Genomic DNA, 9622 nt, shown 5'->3' on the forward strand with positions numbered 1-9622 from the left:
AACCTTTCTTTTATCTCAGCAATCTCCTTGTCTGTCTTCTGAGCTTCTCGGATCTTATCCATCAAAGTAGACTGAATTTCCAATGCTGCTACAAAGCCTCTTGGAACTATTTCCAAACATAGTTCACGGAGATCCTCGGCTAACTCCTTGGGTAACTCTCCGGTCATGATTGTGTTGACATGGCTCTTGCGGCTCACGCATCAGCTACTACAATAGCCTTCCCTGGGTGATAATGCAATCTCATATCATAATCCTTAATGAGCTCCAACCATCTCCTTTGCCTGAGATTCAACTCCTTCTGCGTGAAAATGTACTTCAAGCTCTTGTGATCCGTGTACACCTCACAATGGTTTCCGATGAGAAAATGCCTCCATGTCTTCAACGCATGCACTACGGCTGCTAACTCCAAATCATGTGTAGCATAATTCAACTCATGGGGTTTAAGCTGTCGTCAGGCATATGAAACAACTCTTCCCTCCTGCATAAGTACGGCTCCAAGTCCTCGACGAGAAGCGTCGCAATATACTTCATAATCCTTGCGTTGATCTGGCAGAATCAACACTGGCGCTGTAACCAAACGTTTCTTCAACTCCTGGAAACTAGCCTCACATTCCTCCGTCCAATTGAACTTGGTGTCTTTCTTCAACAACTTGGTCATAGGTTTTGCAATCTTCGAGAAATTCTCAATGAATCTCCGGTAGTATCCTGAGAGTCCAAGAAAACTCCGGATTTCTCCAACTGTCGTGGGGGACTCCCAATTTGTCACAGTGTTAACCTTGGTGGGATCTACTGCTATTCCTTCCCCGGATATAACATGTCCAAGGAATCCAACTTCCTTTAACCAAAACTTGCACTTGCTGAACTTGGCATATAGCTGATGTTCTTTGAGCTTTCCAAGTACCAAACGCAAATGCTCCTTATGCTCTTCTTCACTCTTCGAATAGACTAGAATATCATCAATGAACACTACGACGAACTTATCCAAAAACTCCATAAACACTTTGTTCATCATGTTCATGAAATAGGCAGGTGCGTTAGTCAGACCAAATGACATAACGGTGTACTCATATAGCCCATACCTTGTGGTAAAAGCTGTCTTAGGTATATCCTGCTCTCGAATCTTCAACTGGTGGTATCCTGATCACAAATCAATCTTGGAAAATACTTTAGCTCCTTGTAGTCGGTCAAACAGATCATTGATCATCGGCAGTGGGTACTTGTTCTTGATGGTTACTTCATTCAATCCACGATAATCAACAACCATCCTCAATGATCCATCTTCCTTCTCCACTAGAAGTACTGGTGATCCCCAAGGTGAGGAACTTGGGTGAATATATCCTTTATCCAGTAACTCCTTAATCTACTTCTTAATTTCTTCCAAATCCTTAGCGGGCATTCTGTACGGTCTCTTAGATATCGGCCCAGTGCCTGGCAAAAGCTCAATCAAAAACTCAATGTCTCTATCCGGTGGCATGCCTGGCAACTCCTCTGGAAATACGTCAGAGAAATCCTTCACCACTGGTACTTCCTCCTGTACAACTCCTGATAAGGAATTCACTTGAGTCCTCTTCGGCACATGCCGGGATACATACTTAATCCTTCTTCCTTCTGGGGTAGTAAGCAAGATCGTCTTACTGGCGCAATCGATGTTTCCTCCATACATCGATAGCCAATCCATTCCCAAAATCACATCCAAATCTTGCGACTCCAAAACTATTAGGTCTGAGGGGAAAACATCCCTACCTATGGCCAATGGTATCTGGAAACATCCTTGGCTTGCCATATACTCTGCTCCTGGCGAGGTTACTAACATAGGTGTTCTAAGAACTTTGGTGGGCAACTTATACTTATCCACAAATCCCCTTGATATGTATGAATGTGATGCACCGGTATCAAGAAGAACGATTGCAATAAATGACTTAACCAGAAACTTACCTATTACTGCATCAGGCTGTGCTTCAACCTCCTCCACGTTAACGTGGTTCACTTGTCCTCTGTTGAAAGGGTTCGGCTTCTTCCCCGAACTTCCATTGCCATTCCCATTCTTAGCTTCAGGACATTCATTGGCATAATGTCCAGTCTTCTGGCATTTGTAGCAAGTGACGTGGCTCAGATCCTTCTTGGCTGGGGTTGATGGGTTGGTACGGTTCTGTCTGTTGCTTCCTCCGTTCCCGTTGCCATTCTTGGGGCCACTATGATTGTGCGAGCTCCCTCCATTGTGATTGTGACCTCCGTGGTTATGATGAAGGTGTCCTCCCGAGTTCGGGGTAAAACGAGGCTTCTGATGAGCTCCTGTACTGTACTTTCCTTGTCCATACTTCCTCTTACGGCTCTCAATCTGCTGCTGCTTCCCTTCAACCATGAGAGCTCTGTCTAGCAACTCCTGGTAGTTGTTAAAAGTTGCCACCATCAACTACATGCTCATCTCATCATTCAGTCCTTCCAGAAACTTCTCCTGCTTAGCTGCATCCGTAGCAACGTCATCTGGGGCATAACGTGCTAACTTACTGAAATCCTCCACGTATTGGCCAAAGGTACGTCCTCCTTGGGGTAAGTTGTGAAACTCACGCTTCTTCATGGCCATAGCTCCTGCTGAAATGTGGGCAGTACGGAAAGCTTGCTGAAACTGGTCCCATGTGACAGTGTCAATGGGGTGAGTGGCTGTGTAATTCTCCCACCATGATGCTGCAGGTCCATCAAGCTGATGTGCGGCAAAACGCACTCTCTCCGCATATGTGCATCCTGTAGTGGCCAGCTCCCTTCCAACCTTGCAGAGCCAATCATCTGCCACAATCGGCTCGGTGCTACTGGAGAACACCGGTGGATTCAGCCTAAGAAAACGGGCTAAGTGATCAACAGGTGGTGGTGGTGGTGGGTTGTTGTTGTTGTTGTTGCCTTGGTTCTGAACTAGCGCTTGCATCAGGGCATTCTGGTACTAAATCAACTGAGTGATCTCCGGTGAGAAAACAAATCCGGTGTCGCGTCTCGGAGGCATCTGATGGGTTTAGAAAAGATGAGAAAATAGGATAGAATGAGATCTAGAGGGAAAACACTACCCATATGCACATGAGACAAACACAATCATATCACTTCAATCAATTCAAACAAGGCATACAATCGATCTAACTATCGTTACAAAGTGCTTGGACTATACTATATACATGGTGGAATACTACTACTAATTTGGTGGTCTACTAGAAAAATTGATCAGTCGAAGACTCCATGATATTTGCTCCGGCTTCATCCTCCCAATCATCATCACTGGGGTCCGAGTTGGTGTCGTCGATGATGATGTAGTTCTCCGGGCAAGTAGAATCGTCATCTTCTCCTCCTGGTGCTGGGTCTCCCATGAATACTCCGATCTTCTTTATCAGGTCGTCATTCTTCTTCACTAATGCGACAATTTCCTCCATATAATCCTCACGTGTAGCCTTGAGTTCTTCCTCCAGCTCCGTGATCTTAGTCTTTGCCTTCTTCAGATCTATCATGTCTGCGCACATCTGGTTCTCCTGGCGACGAATGTGCTAATTTAACTCCTGGATGAAAGCTGCAATAGATCTATCCTTCCTGGTACTGATCATCTCCCATTGCTCGTCTCGGCGCCCACAAATCTGATAGATAGTATCCTTGAGATCATTGTGGTACACTTCTCCAATGCGTCCCATGGTGATGTGGGCTGCCATGCCCTTTCCTAGACTCCAGGTTGGTGCATCGAAAGAAAACTCTATGGGCTCAGTGACTGGCGTGAACGTCCTTCCTGGAACTTGAACTTGAATCATCCAGCGCTCCTCTTCTGGTAGTGTGGCGTTGTAGGTCCCGGTGAAGCTTGGTATTCCGATGTTCAGGTACTTAGTAACTTCCTTCAAGTGTCGTCCAAAAGGTGTATCCTCATCCGGTTGGGCGAACTTGTTCCTTGCATCCGCCATCCTAAAAGAGTGGAAGAAAGGAGAGGAGTTAGAAATGAGAAGAGAGTAGTAATCTAGGGCTTTAGCTTAGTGGTCGTGTCCTACAGTCAGCGTGTGCTCTGATACCATCTTTGTAGCGACCAGACCTAAAACAGTCTAGTCTCTGTGCATCAGTGTCATCCCTGGATCGGTAATGCTGACACGCGCAGTACTTGAAGGATTTATAACAGAGTAGAAATCACACACTTATTACATCGAATAGTTCAAGAGAGAACTTATTACAATAAATATGGCTTAAGGCCATCTAAAACGATAACAGAGGAAGACTTGGAAGATAAAGTGAGTCCATCAACTCCAACGGCATCACTGAGTATAAGACCAAGACCTAAGGCTCCTTACTCGTCGTCTGAAAAGTCTGCAACATGATACGTTGCAGCCCGAAAACGGGTCAGCACATGGAATATGCTGGCAAAGTAACACATAGAGAGTAATGAACAGAATAATGCTATCACTACATGCATATTTGGCTGGTGGAAAGCTCTATGGTTACAGTTTTGCGAAAAGCCAATTTTTCCCTACAACAAAAGGAATATATTTTATTTAACTACAAAGTTGGTTGAACATATTGAGAAGGTAAACCCCCTCTCAATCCCAATTAAAAGTAATCATTAACAACCCAACAAAATTAATTAAGTACAAGATGATGAGATTCACATGATAATCCAAGAACTAGATACTCAAGATGTCCATAACCGGGGACACGGCTAACCATGATTAGTTTATACACTCTGCAGAGGTTTGTGCACTTTTCCCCACAAGACTCGATCTCCTCCATTGGATTTCTCGCACTACATGGTGTTTGATAAACGGATGACCGAGACACAGTCTTTCAGAAGCGTTAGCACCTTACGATGGGTAGACAGTTACACCAACTTTCCCCTACATCTACTAGTCTACCACTGTAAGAGTTCACACGACTTAATCAACTATGCTAGAGCACATAATAGCATGTGGCTGCACACGGAAGTTTCTAGTATGAATAATCTCATGATCCCTTTGAGCCTGGGTGGCGGTCCATAGGAGAATCACACGGTACCCCGGGATTTCCAAAAATACAGGCAATCACTGGGTTCCCCAGGTGCCTCAATCCACCCAGATGTGAATTTAAAATAGCCACCTTAAGTTAACCATTTATTAACAATCTCACAACTGTCATGTAGTCACTCAAACCCAATCCACGTCTACGAGCATAGCATAGCAATATAAGCAAACGTAGAAGTAACTCCCAAGGTTTGAATGCAGGGCAATAGGTTCCTACCTCATCAACTAGTTCCCAATACCCCCATGTTATCAATCCTACTCATGCAATGTTTGAGGGTTGAATCTAATGCATAAAAACTGGGTATGAAAGGGATATGATCAAAGTGTTACTTGCCTTGCTGATGATCCGTGAAACCTAGAGACTCGTAGTAGCACGCTTCGCACTCCGGGTACTCTATCGCAACCAAACAATTACACACATAAGCAATCAAGCAAGGGTGCACAGGTAAAACTCGAAATAAGAGATCTAACCAGAAAGTTCAATTTAAGAACTCTGGTTTGCAAAAAGAATCAAATCGAACGAAGCAACGAAACTCAAACGGCGAAAGAAACAAGTTTCATTTACTAATCTGGACCTAAGTCAAATTTAACAGTAGCAAAAACTTGTTTAAGTTGGTTAAACAGAAAGAGGGTTTCGAGACGAAACTCTAGGCGCTTGAATCGCCTGATTCCGATAAACGAGCGAAAAGTTATACTAAAACGAAAAACAGATCGGAAATCACGATCGAAAATAATCGCGGAAAATCCGAGAAAAAGAAAAACTGACGAACAGGCTAATGAACGAACGTTCGCTGTCTGCGGTTAAACGACGAAAACCGTTCGTTAAAACGAACGTACGGACGAACGTCCGCTAAATAGACTAAACCGAAAAAACAGATCTAATAAAAAAATAAACCGGGTTCCTAAAAAAACCGACGGTTTTCTCTCAAAAACCGCGGCGGCGGCGGGTCGCTACCTCCGGCGAGGTCGTGCGGCGGCGGAACGGGGCGGCGGGGCGGCGGATCGGGCGGCGGCGGCCCGGGTCTCGGGCAGCGGCGGGGCTGGCGGCTAGGGTTTCGGCCCGGGGCGGGCCTTGGCCTTCAAAGGCCGCCCGGGCGCAGTGTCCAGGTCGGACACGACCCGGTAAGGCGGTAACTTTTTTTTTAATAATTCGGACGTCCAGAAAAAGAAAGAAAAGAAATACTAAACGGACTCCAAAAATCCCGAAATAAAAATTCCCCGTCCTCTAAAAATAAGTCAGACAAGATGAACATTTATTTGGGCCTAAAATGTAATTTTGAAAAACGTGTGTTTTTCCTAAATCAAATAAAATCCAAATAAAATCAAATATTTGTTTTTAATATTCTTCCTCCAATATTTCATTATTTGTGGAGAAGTCATATTATCCCCTCTCATATATTTTTAATATGAAACATTTTTCAGAGAGAAAAATAATTAAAATAAATGATCCTTGTTTCCGATATTTGATAAAATTCAAATACGAAAATCGTGAAATCCCCAACTCTCTCCGTGGGTCCTTGAGTTGCATGGAATTTCTAGGATCTAGCCAAGATGCAAATAAAATATGATATGCAATGATGATCTAATGTATAACATTCCAAATTGTAAATTTGGGATGTTACAAAGATCTTCGTAGAATATGTGGGAGCCAATGTGAGCATCCAGGTTCCGCTATTGGTTATTGGCCGGAGACGTGTCTCGGTCATGTCTACATTGTTCTTGAACCCATAGGGTCCGCACGCTTAAAGTTCGATGACGGTTATATTATGAGTTTATGTATTTTGATGTACCGAAGGTAGTTCGGAGTTCCGGATGAGATCGGGGACATGACGAGGAGTCTCGAAATGGTCGAGACATAAAGATCGATATATTGGACGACTATATTCGGACATCGGAAAGGTTCCGAGTGATTCGGGTATTTTTCGGAGAACCGGAGAGTTACGGGAATTCGCCGGGGAGTATATGGGCCTTATTGGGCTTTAAGGGAAAGAGAGAGGAGAGGCTGTGCGCCCCCCAAGGCCTAGTCCGAATTGGACTAGGGGGAGGGGCTGCGCCCCCTCCTTCCTTCTCTTCTCTCTCCCCTTTCCTTGACTCCTACTCCTACTACTTGGAAGGGGGAATCCTACTCCCGGTGGGAGTAGGACTCCTTCTAGGGCGCGCCATAGAGAGGGCCGGCCCTCCCCCTCCTCCACTCCTTTATATACGAGGAGGGGCACCCCTTGGAGACACAACAATTGATCTCTTGATCTCTTAGCCGTGTGCGGTGCCCCCATCCATCATAATCCACCTCGATAATATCGTAGCGGTGCTTAGGCGAAGCCCTACGTCGGTAGAACATCATCATCGTCACCACGCCGTCGTGCTGACGGAACTCTCCCTCAAAGCTCGGCTGGATCAGAGTTCGAGGGTGTTCGGAGGTGCCGTGCGTTCGGTACTTGATCGGTCGGATCATGAAGACGTACGACTACATCAACCGCGTTGTGCTAACGCTTCCGCTTTCGGTCTACGAGGGTACGTGGACACACTCTCCCCTCTCGCTGCTATGCATCACCATGATCTTGCGTGTGCGTAGGAAAATTTTGAAATTACTACGTTCCCCAACAGTGGCATCCGAGCCAAGTTTTATGCGTAGATGTAATATGCACGAGTAGAACACAAGTGGGTTGTGGGCGATATAAGTCATACTGCTTACTAGCATGTCATACTTTGGTTCGGCGGTATTGTTGGATGAAGCGGTCCGGACCGACATTACGCGTACGCTTACGCGAGACTGGTTTTACCGCCATGCTATGCACACAGGTGACTAGCGAGTGTCAGTTTCTCCAACTTTAGTTGAACCGAGTGTGGCTACGCCCGGTCCTTGCGAAGGTTAAAACAGCACCAACTTGACAAACTATCGTTGTGGTTTTGATGCGTAGGTAAGAACGGTTCTTTCTCAGCCCGTAGCAGCCACGTAAAACTTGCAACAACAAAGTAGAGGACGTCTAACTTGTTTTTGCAGGGCATGTTGTGATGTCATATGGTCAAGGCATGATGATATATTTTATTGTATGAGATGATCATGTTTTGTAACCGAGTTATCGGCAATTGGCAGGAGCCATATGGTTGTCGCTTTATTGTATGCAATGCAAACGCCCTGTAATGCTTTACTTTATCACTAAGCGGTAGCGATAGTCGTAGAAGCATAAGTTGGCGAGACGACAACGATGCTACGATGGAGATCAAGGTGTCGCGCCGGTGACGATGGTGATCATGACGGTGCTTCGGAGATGGAGCTCACAAGCACAAGATGATGATGGCCATACATATCACTTATATTGATTGCATGTGATATTTATCTTTTATGCATCTTATCTTGCTTTGATTGACGGTAGCATTATAAGATGATCTCTCACTAAATTATCAAGGTATAAGTGTTCTCCCTGAGTATGCACCGTTGCGAAAGTTCTTCGTGCTAAGACACCATGTGATGATCGGGTGTGATAGGCTCTACGTTCAAATACAACGGGTGCAAAACAGTTGCACACGCGGAATACTCAGGTTAAACTTGACAAGCCTAGCATATAACAGATATGGCCTCGGAACACTAAGACCGAAAGGTCGAGCGTGAATCATATAGTAGATATGATCAACATAGTGATGTTCACCATTGAAACTACTCCATCTCACGTGATGACCGGACATGGTTTAGTTGATTTGGATCACGTGATCACTTAGAGGATTAGAGGGATGTCTATCTAAGTGGGAGTTCTTAAGTAATATGATTAATTGAACTTCAATTTATCATGAACTTAGTACCTGATAGTATTTTGCTTGTCTATGTTGTAGATCAATAGCTCGCGATGATGTTCCCTGTTTTATTTTTGATATGTTCCTAGAGAAAACTAAGTTGAAAGATGATAGTAGAAATGATGTGAACTTAGTCCGTGATCTGAGGATTTTTCTCATTGCTGCACAGAAGAATTATGTCCTTGATGCACCGCTAGGTGACAGACCTATTGCAGGAGCAGATGCAGACATTATGAACGTTTGACAAAAGCTCGGTATGATGACTACTTGATAGTTTAGTGCACCATGCTTTACGACTTAGAACCGGGACTTCAAAAATGTTTTGAAACGCCATGGAGCATATAAGATGTTCCAAGAATTGAAATTGGTATTTCATACTCATGCCCGTGTCGAGAGGTATTTGACCTCTGACAGTATTTTGCCTACAAGATGGAGGAGAATTGCTCAGCTATTGAGCATGTGCTCAGAATGTCTGAATACTACAATCACTTGAATCAAGTGGGAGTTAATCTTCCAGATAAGATAGTGATTGACTGAGTTCTCTAGTCACTATCACCAAGTTACGAGAACTTCGTGATGAACTATAATTTGCAAGGAATAACGGAAACGATTCCCAAGCTCTTTGTGATGCTGAAATCGACGAAGGTAGAAATGAAGAAAAACATCAAGTGTTGATGGTTGACAAGACCACTAGTTTCCAGAAAAGGGCAAAGGGAAGAAGGGGAACTTCAAGAAGAACGGCAAGCAAGTTGCTGCTCAAGTGAAGAAGCCCAAGTCTGGACCTAAGCCTGAGACTGAGTGCTTCTACTGCAAAGGAACTGGTCACT

Source organism: Triticum aestivum, chromosome 4D (assembly GCF_018294505.1).
Source record: "Triticum aestivum cultivar Chinese Spring chromosome 4D, IWGSC CS RefSeq v2.1, whole genome shotgun sequence".
Taxonomy (NCBI): Eukaryota; Viridiplantae; Streptophyta; class Magnoliopsida; order Poales; family Poaceae; genus Triticum; species Triticum aestivum.